We start from the raw sequence: 14,112 nt of genomic DNA, 5'->3' as shown, positions 1-14,112 counted from the left end.
AATGAAGAAACATCTCTGGCCCCTATATGGGTTCTATTGCCAAAATTCATGTATTTAAATGGGACTATTTAAGACAAGTATTAGAAAAAATTGGAACTCTAATGAACGAGGACATAGATACCATTGCGTGAACCAGACCCCACATGGCTAAAGTTAGGGTCGAAGTGAACTTGATGAAACCTCTACCGGATTCTGTCTTCGTGGGTATTGAAGAAGATACTTCAGGTCTGAAGGGTAGAGATAAAAAAATAGAGTACGAGGGAGTTCCGGCTTTCTGTAAACATGCAAAGTGCAGGGTCATGATTTTGAAAGGTGCAAGGTTAAGGCAAGAAAAAGGGAACAAGCTAGAGCTGACATGGACAATGAAAATGTCGAGGAAAATGAAGACCGAGCGAGGAATCACAACTCTGGAGATGCAGGAATTAAGGCCAATAAAGCGAAGGCACAAAAACACAATGAGAACCAAAAAGATGATGGATTTACTCAAGTTAGAAATAATAGGAACAAGAAAAAGAAAGCCTTCCATGAAGAGAGCTCAAATGCTAACACCAACGCCAAGCAAGCAGACAAGAAGAGAGAACAATTGCAATCTCCACATGCTCCAGCAACTCTAAAAAATAGAAATTCTCAAGCAAAAGAACCCGCCAAAGACACTCTTGTAGGAAACTCTTATGTAAATATTACTAACCAGGGAAAAAGGACTCATCCAATCAAGAATAACAACAGAAACAAGAAAAAGAAAATAAAAAAGTCGACTACCCAATGTTTGAAGATTAAAAACAGACTTTGGACCAAACAAAAACCAAGGAAAATAGAGGAGAAAATCATGGAAGTTGTACAAAAGGAAGGAAACATCAACACTGAAAATAGAGAAAGAGAAACTATGATTGGCAATGGTAAAAAGATCTAGGCTCAACGGGAAGCTAAAATCAATAATCACGAAAGTAGTAGTGATAGCTCGAATCATCATATGTTATCTCCAGTCACTACTGATACGACTTGCATACAAAACAAAGGAGGCCAAATTATAATTGACTTGGGAACACTTGAACACATACTAGGGGAATTGAACATTAAGCATGGCCCAGACATAGACAACAACTCAGTCTATAAATCAGGAGAGGACATTAACAATGAACATTCACAGGAGGCCTCCACTGAGAAGGAAGTAGCTGACAACTCTATATGAGGAAGTGAGGATGAAGACGAACAGGTTGCAGATAGTTTAGCTGAAGCTTTTGCACCTGCTCCAAAGAAACCTGACGATCATGTAGCCAAAGAAACAGAGGAGGTAATACAAAGACAAGGCCTTTCACCCAGATGGCACAAGAAAGGAATCACAAAGGTAAAGGAGGTCATCCCAATACCTCCAATAGTAATAAATAAATAAGGAAACTTACAAACCCCCAATCTTTCCTAATGAGTAACATCATTAATTAGAATATTAGGGGCATGATTTCGAAGGGTGCGAGTGAAAGATTAGCCAAACTAATCAGAATTAATAAGGCTCATATGGTCATTCTCCAGGAACTTTTCCTCTTTTCTGATAAGTTAAAAGATTTTAGAAGGTACCTAGGATTTGATCAAGCAGTTACTAACAAATGTAGTAAGCTATGGTGGTTTTGAAGTAGTGAGTTAGACTGTGATGTCATCGACAATTGTAGACAATAGATTACTTTGAAGATCAATAGTGGTAAACATACCTAATGGATCACAACAGTGTATGCTAGGAACAAAGCAGTGAAAGGAAGGAAATTGTGAAATAAATTGAAAACCATGAGAAACAGAGTTAATGGTCCATGGACCATCCTTGGCGACTTTAACTCAATTATGGATGCAGAGGAGAAGAAATGAGGCACACTTCACACTCTTAGTAAAAGTACTGACTTTATTACCTGTATGGATGACTGTGGAATGTCTGATCTAGGCTACACAGAGAATCATTTTACATGGTACAATGGCAGCAGAAAAAGAAAAAGAATCGGCACAAGGCTGGACAGGTTATTTATTAATGAGGATTGGGCTGAGGTCTTCCAAATCAATAGAGTTGACCATCATGCTAAAACTAGGGTCAGACCACAGTCTCATCACTTTAAAGTTTGGAAATGAGAATACTGAAGCTATCAAATACTTTAAGTTCCTTAATTTCTAGATAAAGAAGAGTGACTATATTTCCTTAATTGAAAGCATATGGAATAATGAGGTACAGGGAAATGACCAATGGATCCTACAACAAAAGCTGAAAGCTGTAGCCAGAGGTCTTAGCAAATGGTCCAAAGAGTCCGTCGGAGATGTCTTCACTTCAGTCAAACAAATGGAGTTGGAGATATGTAGGTTAGAGCATGAATATGAGAATAACAAAAATAATGTTAATAAGAAAAACTTGTACAAGGCCCAAGCTGAATATACCAGATTAGGGTTGTGCATTTGGATCAGATATCTGAAAATTCGAACTGATCCACTCTTTTCGGATTTCAGATATTTGGATTGGATATGGATTATATTATTTAAAAGTTTGGATATCCGTATTGGATTCGGATTGGTATAGTTTTAATCCAATCCGACCAGAAATCTGAAATTATATGGATCTATATAAATCTAGACTAAAATATTAGGGTTAGGTCTTCTTTCTTATTTTATTTTTCAGACTTAGCCACTTAGGTTATATCGATACTCTCTCTCTCACACTTCGTTGTTCCACCTCTCTTCTCCAAGACTCCAACTCTCTGTTCGATTCCCATTCCAAATCACGACCAGACGACGCACAACCCAAATTGACGGTAAGACTAACGTCTCTCTCTAACATTTAATTATTAGTGGTTCCATGGTTGCTTTCTCCTTCTTTCTTAGATCTTAAAGGTGGTTTTTTGCACCTTTTATTTCACGGAAGAAATAAAAACAGAGGTGTTTGTTCTCTTTTATTTTTGTGTCTTTTGTTTTGAACTTTCATGCTTTGTCTTTTTCCAATTTTTGGGTGTATGCATCGATTTGGCTTTATGTTTTGTCTTTTATGTCGCTTTCATCTTCTGTTCTTTCACATCTGATTTTACTTGGAATTATTTTGTTTTCATAGATGGAAAATGAGACAGGGACGGGGAATGAACTTCAAATTATTGAAAAATGTGCTGAAAGTTGTCACGATCCCAAGTTTCCTCCGTAGGATGTCGTGACAACACCTAGTCTCTAAGACTAGGTAAGCCTAACAACATGCAGAATAATTGAAATAAAAACTTAAAATCTCAAAACTACAGCAACTAAATAAATAAGATCTATAACTCAATATGTACAACTCCCAAAACATGGTGAAATATAAGTCACAAGCTCTAAGTAACAGTGCTAAACTATTTCTATACATCACTGTCTATAATAGTGTAATGAAATAAGGAAAAATAAGATAGAAGGGGACTCTGAGGCCTGCGGACACGGGCAAGTGTACCTTGAAGTCTCCAAAGCAACCTCAGCTCACTAATGTCGGGACTGATAGAAAGTACCTGAATCTGCACAAAAAGATGTGCAGAAGCGTAGTATGAGTGCACCACAATGGTACCCAGTAAGTGCCAAGCCTAATATCGGTAGAGTAGTGAGGAGGTCAGGTCAAGGCCCTACTCGAGATAATAAGAAACAAGACGAAAGATATAATGATAATGACAAGGGAAATGAAACAAATAAGGAATTTACAGAAAGTTAACAACACAGAACCAAGACAGTTAATACAACACGGAAGGAAAGAAGGATTTACACCTTAAGGAAACAAATAACCAAGGCAAATATAGCAAATAAAGAAAGATCAACACATGCCACTACTGAGGTACCACCTCGTAGTCCCAAATTATAAAAGTAACTCACAGTCTTTTCTTTATACCATCGCGGGAGCCTTTATATTTAGTTTTGATAATTATTTTTTCTGAAATAGCACCCTACATTTTAGCTCACTTTATCACACCGCATGACTTCTAGTGATTTCCTTAAGCAACTCTAACCACCTCCGTTGTCGCAAGTTAAAATCCTTATGATTGAACAAATGTTGTAGACTCCGGTGGTCGGTGTAGACCTCACAAGGGACACCGTACAAATAGTGTCACCAGATCTTCAAGGTATGAAAAATAGTTGCTAACTCGAGGTCGCGGACAAGATAGTTCTTCTCATGCACCTTCAGTTGTCTAGATGCATAGGCAATCACCCTACCATCCTGCATCAACACTGCGCCGAGACTAATACGCGACACATCACAATACATAGTATAAGACCCTGAACCCGAAGAAAACACCAACACTCGGGCTATAGTCAATGCTGTTTTGAGCTTTTGAAACCTCTCCTCAAACTCCTCAGTCCACCTGAATGGAGCACCCTTCTGGGTCAATCTGGTCATTGGCGTTGCAATAGACGAGAAACCCTCTACAAATCGACGGTAATACCACACCAAACCAAGAAACCTCGAGATCTCTGTTGCCGAAGACAGTTTGGGCCAACTCTGTACTGCTTCAATCTTTTTTGGATCTACCTTGATCCCCTCACTCGACACTACATGACCCAAAAATGCCACCGAATCAAGCCAGAATTCACACTTTGAAAATTTTGCATATAACTTCTTTTCTCTCAAAGTCTGAAGCACAGTCCTCAGGTGCTCCTCATGATCCTCCCGGCTCTAGGAGTACACCAGAATGTTGTCAATAAATACAATGATGAATGAGTCAAGATAGGGCCGAAATACACTGTTCATCAAGTGCATAAATGTTGTTGGAGCATTGGTCAACCCAAAAGACATCACAAGAAACTCATAATGACCATAACGAGTCCTGAAGGCAGTCTTCGGGATATCTGGCTCCGAAATCTTCAACTGATGATAGCCTGAACGCAAGTCAATCTTGGAGAACACTCTGGCACCCTGTAGCTGATCAAATAGGTCATCAATACGTGGCAATGGATACCTGTTCTTCAATGTAATGTTGTTCAACTGGCGATAATCAATGCACATATGCATAGAACCATCCTTCTTTTTTACAAACAAAACCGGAGCACCCCAAGGTGATACACTAGGCCGAATGAAACATTTATCCAACAACTTCTGCAAATGCTCCTTTTACTCATTCAACTCTGATGGGGCCATACGATATGGAGGAATAGAAATGGGCTGAGTGCCCGGTAACAATTCAATACCAAAGTCGATATCCCTGTCGGGCGGCATGCCCGAAAGATCCGTCGGGAATACATCTGGATAATCCTTCACTTCCGAAACTAACTCATTGTTAGGAGTATTAACACTAACATCTCTCACATATGCTAGATATGCATCACACCCCTTCTCAACCATCTGCTGAGCCTTTAGGAATGAGATAACCATGCTAGGAACATAATCTAAAGTACCCCTCTACTTTAACCGTGGTAGACCTGGCATAGCCAATGTCACCGTCTTGGCATGACAATCAAGAATAGAATGATAGGGTGACAACCAATCCATGCCCAAAATAACATCAAAATCTACCATATTGAACAACAATAAGTCGTCTCTGGTCTCAAAGCCACTAAGAACAACCAAACACAACTGATACACACAATCAACAATGAGGGAATCTCCCATATGTGTGGACACAAAGACAAGAGAACTCAAGGAATCACGGGATACACCCAAATATGGAGCAAGTAAGATGACACATAGGAATAAGTGGAGCCTGGATCAAATACTAATGATGCATCTCTATGATAGACTAGAACAATACCTATGATAACTGAGTCGGATGTAACTGCCTCCATCTTAGCAGGAAGAGCATAATATCTAGCCTGGCCTCCCCCTCTAGGGCGACCCCTGCCTGCCCGACCTCCACCTCTAGCTGGATGTGCAAGTGGAGTGGCAACTGGTGTGGCGACCATGGACTGAGAAGTCTGAGGACTCGATGGAATACGCAGAGCCTGATTAGTCAGTGGAGGGGCACCCCTCCTGAGTCTGTGGCAATCCCTCACCATATGACAAGTGTCACCATACTCAAAATAAACTCTCAGAGGATGTGGCTGTTGTGGCTGGCTCGGGCCTAATCGGCTGGACTGACCACTGAAAGCACCTCGTGCAGGAGGTGCACTAGACAATGGTGGTGCATAATAGAGAGCCTGGGGCCTAGGAATGGCTGGAATACTGCTGAAAGCTGGAAGTGCTGAATGAATAGGGCGACTCACATAGCCCCTAACATTGTCGAGCTGCTACAGGGGCACGGGCACCACTATATGTGACAGAATCTCGAGGCCTCTTGGCCTCCCTCTCCTCTCTCTCCCAGGCCCACATACCCTCCAATCTCCTAGCAATCGCCACTACCTGCTGGTATGCGATGTCCATCTCCAACTCTCAGGCAATGTTAAATCTGATACCAGGGTTGAGTCCCTTGATAAATTGACAGACTCGCTCTCTAACAGTAGCAACCAAGGCTGGTGCATGCCTAGCCAAATCACTAAACCGGATCGCATACTCCGACATGGACATTGAACCCTAGCACAACTGCTCAAACTCTGCACGACATGCATCTCTGAGACTTTGGGAACAAACTCCTTCAAGAACATATCTAAGAACTAAGTCCAAGTGAGTGAAGCTGCCTAGGTCGGACTACCCAATGCATATGCTCGCCACCACTGATAAGCCGCTCCCTTAAGCTGGAATATAATGAAATCAACCCCACTAGACTCCGCAATACCCATAGTACGGAGGATACGGTGGCACTGCTCAAGAAAACCCTGGGCATCCTCTGAAGCCAAGCCGCTGAAAGTAGGAGGGTGGTACTTCCTGTACTATCGAGCCTGCGTTGACTCCTCCCCTGCCTCAGATGTGGCAGGAGAAAGCGGGATTAACCCTGCTTGAGCTAAAGTGCCGAACATGCTCAGAAACTGGGTGAAGGTCTCCTAGAGTGGTGGGGCAGTATGAGGCATCTCGGGTGCCTGCTCTCCAACTGGAGCTACCGGTGGCAGTATCAGGCATCTCGTGCAGGTGCTCTGGCCGCACTACATGGACGTCCTCGGCCTCTCCCCGGCCTCGTCCTATCTCGGCTCTAGCAGAGGGCAGGGGTGTCTGGTCATCCGATCCAGCTGTGCGTGTCCTTACCATCTGTGATAGAATAGAAAGACAGAAGTTTAAAATCCCGTTATTGGCATCAAATTCTAAAATTTCTCTATTATATTCTTTCTCACAGATAATGAGGACCCGTACCGGGAGATCTGATGACCAGGCACCCGTGCCGCTTGTTAGAGCCACCAAAGGCCGGGGTCGGGGTAGAGGATGACCATGCGGTGCAGCTAGAGCACCCGCGCGAGCTGCGACAGAGAAGCCCCTAGCAGCTCCAGTTGGAGGGCAGGCACCAGAGGTTCCTATTGCTGCACCAGCCCTCTAGGAGGCTCTAGCCTAGTTCATGAGCATGTTCATCACCTTAGCTCAGGCTAGATTGATTCCACTAGCTCCCGCCACATCTCAGGTTGGGGGAGGGGCACAGACTCCCGTAGCCCGTACTCCTGAGCAGAGGGTCCAGGTTGATCAGGCCCCAGAGTTTATTCCTATGCACCCGGTAGCTCTGGTTCAACACGAGACTAGGACAGCCGCTTCTGAGGCGGAGCAACTCAGACTTGAGAGGTACAAGAAGTACCACCCACCTACCTTCAGTGAATTGGCTATAGAGGATGCTCAGGGCTTTCTGGAGGAGTGTCATTGTATTCTCTATACTATGGGCGTAGTGGAGTCGAGTGGGGTTTCTTTTACCACCTTCCAACTTATAGGAGCAGCCTATCAGTGGTGGAGTGCTTATGAGTTGAGTAGTCCGGTTGAGGCAGCTTCACTTACATCGACTCAGTTCTCGGACATGTTTTTGAGAGAGTATGTCCCTCAGAGCCTCAGGGACGCATGGCGCGCAGAGTTTGAGCAGGTGCGCCAGGGTGCTATGATTGTGTCAGAGTATGCAGTTCGTTTTAGTGATTTGGCCCGACATGCACCGCCCTTGGTTGCCACAGTTCGAGAGAGGTTTTGTCGCTTTATTGGGGGACTCCACCTCAGTATCAGGATTAGTATGGTCAGGGAGCTGGAGATAGATATTTCTTACCAGCAGGTTGCGAGCATTGCTAGGAGATTGAAGGGCATGCTTGCTCGGGACAAAGAGGAGATGGAGGCCAAGAGGTCTCGAGAGACTGGTTATTATTCTGGAGCTCGTGCCCCAACAGCTCGCCATGGTAGGGGTTATGTGATTCGCCCCGTACATTCAGCTCTTCCAGTCGCCAGTGGTGTTCTAGCCCCTTATAGGCCCCAAGAGCCTTATTATGCACCGCTAGTATTTAGTGTGCCTCCTGCTCGAGGTGCTATTAGCGGCCAGCCAAGCAGACCTGGCTCGAGTCAGTCACAACATCCACGCCCTTAGAATAGTTATTTTGAGTGTGGCGACACTCGCCATATGGTGAGGGATTGCCCCAGACTTAGGAGGGGTGCACCTCCACCGACTTCTCAGCCACCACGTGCTCCACCGGGTCCTCAGGCTATGATTCCAGCACCAGCTACCGCTCCACTTGCTCAGCCAGCTCGAGGTGGAGGTCGGGGAGGCCAAGGTTACCCTAGAGAGGGAGGCCAGGCCAGGTATTATGCTCTTCCGGCCCGTGCATAGGTAGTTGCTTCCTACTCTATCATTACAGGTATTGTTCCAGTCTGTCATAGAGATGCGTCAGTATTATTTGACCCAGGCTCTACGTATTCCTATGTGTCCTTTTATTTTGCCCCACATTTGGGCGTATCTCAGGATTCTTTGAGTTCCCATGTTTATGTGTCTACTCTTGTGGGAGATTCTCTTGTTGTGGACCGCGTATATCAGTCGTGTTTGATTGCTCTTAGTGATCTTGAGACTAGAGCCGATTTATTATTACTCAACATGGTAGATTTTGATGTTATCTTGGGCATGGAATGGTTGTCGCTCCATTTTTCTATTCTTGATTGTCACGCTAAGACCGTGATGCTAGCTATGCCAGGCTTACCGCGATTAGAGTGGAGAGGTACCTTAGAGTATACTCTCCGTAGAGTTATTTCATTTCTTAAGGCTCAACGAATGGTTGAGAAGGGGTATGACGCGTATTTAGCTTATGTGAGAGATGTCAGTATTGATACACCTACAGTTGAGTCAGTTCCAGTAGTGAGGGATTTCCCAGATGTGTTTCAAGCTGATCTTTTGGGCATGCCGCCCGACAGAGATATTGATTTCGACATTGATTTGTTACCAGGAACTCAGCTCATCTCTATTCCTCCATACCGTATAGCTCCTCCTAAGTTGAAGGAGTTGAAGTAGCAGTTATAGGAGTTGCTTGATAAGGGCTTCATTCGACCCATTATGTCGCCTTGGGGGTGCTTCGGTCCTGTTTGTGAAGAAGAAGGATGATTCTATGCGTATGTGTATTGATTATCGCAAGCTGAATAAAGTTACGGTGAAGATCAGGTATCCATTGCCTCGTATTGATGACTTATTTCATCAGTGATAGGGTGCCAGGGTATTTTCCAAGATTGACTTACGTTCAGGCTATCATCAGTTGAAGATTCGGGAGCCAGATATCCCGAAGACTGCTTTCAGGACGCGATATGGTCACAATGAGTTTCTTGTTATGTCTTTTGGGCTGACCAATGCCCCAGCAACCTTTATGTTTGATGCACAGTGTGTTCCAGCCTTATCTTGACTCCTTCATCATCGTGTTTATTAACGACATTCTGGTGTACTCCCGGACTCGGGAGAATCATGAGCAGCACCTGAGGACTGTGCTTCAGACTCTGAGAGAAAAGAGGTTGTATGCAAAATTTTTGAAGTGTGAGTTTTGGCTAGACTCAGTGGCATTCTTGGGTCATGTAGTATCGAGTGATGGGATCAAGGAAGATCAAAAGAATGTGGAGGCAGTGCAGAGTTGGCCTAGACCGTCATTAGCCACGGAGATCAGGAGTTTTCTTGGTTTGGCGGGGTATTACTGTCGTTTTGTAAAGGGATTCTCATCTATTGCAGCACCTATGACCAGGCTGACCCAGAAGGGTGCTCCGTTCAGGTGGACAGAGGAGTGTGAGGAGAGCTTTTAGAAGCTCAAGACAGCTTTGACTATAGCCCCAGTTTTGGTATTGCCTTCAGGTTTGGGGTCCTACACTGTATATTGTGATGAGTCGCAGATTGGTCTTGGCGCGGTGTTGATGCAGGACGGTAGGGTGATTGCCTACGCGTCTAGACAACCGAAGGTGCATGAGAAGAACTATCCTATCCACGACCTTGAGTTAGCAGCTATTGTTCATGCACTGAAGATTTGGTGCCACTATTTGTACGGTGTTCCTTGTGAGATTTACACCGATCATCAGAGTTTGCAGCATCTGTTCTAGCAAAAAGATCTTAATTTGCGTTAGCGGAGGTGGTTGGAGCTACTTAAGGACTATGATATCACCATTTTGTACCACCCGGGGAAGGCCAATATGGTGGCCAATGCTTTGAGTCGCCGGGCAGAGAGTTTGGGGAGTTTAGCATATCTTCCAGCAGCAGAGAGAGCCTTAGCATTGGATGTTCAGGCCTTAGCCAACTAGTTTGTGAGATTGGATATTTTTGAGCCAAGTCGAGTGTTGGCTTGTGTGGTATCTCGGTCTTCTCTTTATGATCGTATCAGAGAGCGTCAGTATGATGACCCCCACCTGCTTGTCCTTAAGGACATGATCCAGCACGGTGATGCTAAGGAGGTCACTATTGGGGATGATGGCGCATTGAGAAAGCATGGCAGGCTATGTGTGCCTAATGTAGATGGTTTGCGTGAGTTTATTCTTTAGGAGGCTCATAGCTCGCGGTACTCCATTCATCCGGGTGCCGCTTTAATGTATCAGGACTTGAGGTAGCATTACTAGTGGAGGAGAATGAAGAAGGACATAGTGGAGTATGTGGCTCGGTGCCTAATTTGCCAGCAGGTGAAGTATGAGCATCAGCGGCCGGAGTGGAAATGGGAGCGGATCACTATGGATTTCGTTGTTGGACTCCCACGGACTCAGCGGAGGTTTGATGCGGTTTGGGTGATTGTGGATAGGCTGACCAAGTCAGCTCATTTCATTCTTGTGATGACTATATATTCTTCCGAGTAGCTGGCTCGAATCTACATCCGTGAGATCGTCAGGCTTCATGGTGTATCGATATCTATTATCTCTGACCGGGGTATGCAGTTTACATCACGGTTCTGGAGAGTCGTACAACATGAGTTGGACACTAGAGTGGAGCTGAGCACAATATTTCACCCTCAGATGGATGGACAGTCCGAGCGCACTATTCAGATATTAGAAGATATGCTCCGTGCGTGTGTGATGGAGTTTGGAGGGTCATGGGATCAGTTCTTGCCACTTGCGGAATTTACCTACAACAAAAGTTATCAGTCAAGCATCCAGATGGAACCATATGAGGCTCTGTATGGTAGGCGGTGTCGGTCCCCAGTGGGTTGGTTTGAGCCTGGCGAGGCCCAATTATTAGGTACAGACTTGGTCCAGGATGCCCTGGATAAGGTGAAGGTGATTCAGGATCGATTTCGCACAGCCCCGTCCAGACAGAAGAGTTATGCGGACCAGACAGTTCGCGATGTAGCATTCATGGTTGGAGAGCGGGTCTTGCTCCGGGTATCGCCTATGAAGAGCGTTATGAGGTTTGGGAAGAAGGGCAAGCTGAGCCAAAGGTACATTGGTCCTTTTGAGGTGTTGCGGCGCATTGGGGAGATTGCTTATGAGATTGCCTTACCTCCCAGCCTAGCAAGAGTTCATCCGGTATTCCACGTTTCTATGCTCCAGAAGTATCATGGTGATCCGGCTCATGTATTGGATTTCAGCTCAGTCCAGTTGGACAAGGATCTATCTTATGTTGAGGAGCCAGTGGCTATTTTGGACAGGCAGGTCAGAAAGCTAAGGTCAAAGAACATTGCTTCCGTGAAGTTGCAGTGGAGGGGTCAGTCGGTCGAGGAGGCGACTTGGGAGACCGAGCAGGATATACGCGGCCGTTATCCTCATCTTTTCACAGCTTCAGGTATGTCTCTATACTCGTTCGAGGACGAACGATTATTTTAAGAGGGGGAGGATGTGACAACTCGGCCGGTCATTTTGAGATTTATAGCCCCTATCCCCTTTCTACTGTTTCCCCGTGTCTTTTTCTGCTTATGTGTCTTGCCGGGAGGTATTGGTCATGGTTTCAGAGTGTTTTGGGACACTTAGTCCCTAAACGGAAGCTTAAGCCTTAGGATTTGGACCGTAGTCAGAACTATGTGAAGACAACTCAGGAATGGAGTTCTGTCGGTTCCGTTAGCTCCGTTAGGTGATTTTGGACTTAGGGGCGTGTTCGGATTGTATTTTGGAGGTCTATAGCTCATTCAAGCTTGAAATGGCAAAAATCAAAGTTTTAGAGATTTTGACCGGTAGTGGAATTTTTGATATCGAGGTCAGATTCCGATTAAGGAAGTTGGAGTATGTCCGTAAGGTTGATTATGACTTGTGTGCAAAATTTGGGGTCATTCGGACGTGGTTTGATAGGTTTCGACATCGGTTGTCGAATTTGGAAGTTTCAAGTTCTTTAAGTTTGAATCGGAGGATGATTCATGATTTATTATTGTTTGATATGGTTTGAGGGCTCGACTAAGTTCGTATGGTATTTTAGGACTTGTTGGTATGTTTGGTTGAGGTCCCGGGTTGATTTCAGACGGTTAACAGACCTTTTGAACTTAAGAAAAGATAGCAGATTTCTGGTGTTTTTGTTGCAGATAGTTCTTCATCGCATTCGCGAGAGAGGTCTCGCGATTGCGTAGGGCATCTAGGAGGCCAGCTCAAGTTTATTCTTCGCATTCGCGCAAAGGAGCCCGTATTCGTGAAGGTATGGTCAGTGGAAGCATCGAAAACGCGAAGAGTGGAACGCGTTTGCGTAGAGGAAGTGAGGCGGCTGGGGACCCCAGTCATTTGGTCTACGCGTTCGCGTAGTGGGTATCACGTTCGCGAAGGACTAGGAAGTGAAAGGTACGCGTTCGCGAGAGGTCCCTCGCATTCGCGAAGGAGGAAATTTGGTCAGTGGAATTTTTGTTATACGCGAACGCGAGAGAGTGGCCACGTTCACGAAGAAGGGAACACCTGGGCAGATTTAAAAGTTCAAAATCGAGGGTTTGTGTCATTTTTCACGAGAGCTCGGAATTAGGCAATTTTTGGTGGGATTTTCACGTGGGTGTTTGGGGTAAGTGATTCTTACCTAGTTTTGGTTAATTTCGATGATTATTTCTTTAATTTCATCATTAAATTAGTGATTTGGAGTGGAAAATTGGGAAAATTTTGAAAAAAGTTCTTAGGCCGAGTTTTTTTATTTTTATCGAGATTTTGGCATCGGATTCGGATAATTTTGGCATGAGTGAACTCGTGAGTGAATGGGTGTTCATATTTGGTGACTTTTACCCGATTCCGAGACGTGGGCCCGGGGAGACTTTTTAGGGCGATTTTCCAATTTCTTGCTTTAGCTTTGATTTCCTTAGCTAGATTAGTTCCTTGTAGTTTTATTTATGATATGTAATTGATTTTGGCTAGATTTGGGCCATTCGGAGTCAGATATTCGTGGAAAGAGCATTGTTACGGATTGATTGAGCTTGGTTCGAGGTAAGTGGCTTGCCTAATCTTGTGTGGGGGAACTCCCCTTAGGATTTGGTACTGTTTTGTTATGTGAGCGTCATGTACGTGAGGTGACGAGTACGTACACGGGCTAATTGTTGTTAAAACTCGATTTCTGCTAAGTAATAACCTGTTTTTCCTTCTTATTTGAGTCATATCAGCATGTGTAGTATCCTGTTAGATTAGAACATCATGACTACTTGCTTTAATTGTTTATCTGAACTCCGTGCAGCATGTCTAGCAAATTTCTTGTTTATCCTTGCCTTGTACTTAGTTTAAATTGTAGGATCTCGTGTTGTAGCTGTTGAATTCTATTGTTTGAGCTGTGTATTTACTTTTGGGACTACGGAACAGTATTGCATGAGATCCCCATGCATATTTACTTTTGGGACTACGGAACGGTATTCCGGGAGACCCCCCTACACATTTACTTTAGGACTACGGAACGGTATTCCGGGAGATCCCCCTGCACATTTACATTTGGG

The sequence above is a fragment of the Nicotiana tabacum genome, chromosome 22 (assembly GCF_000715075.1).
Source record: "Nicotiana tabacum cultivar K326 chromosome 22, ASM71507v2, whole genome shotgun sequence".
In the NCBI taxonomy this organism is placed as follows: domain Eukaryota; kingdom Viridiplantae; phylum Streptophyta; class Magnoliopsida; order Solanales; family Solanaceae; genus Nicotiana; species Nicotiana tabacum.
The sequence above is the reverse complement of the archived record's forward strand: the minus strand, read 5'-3'. Positions refer to the sequence as shown.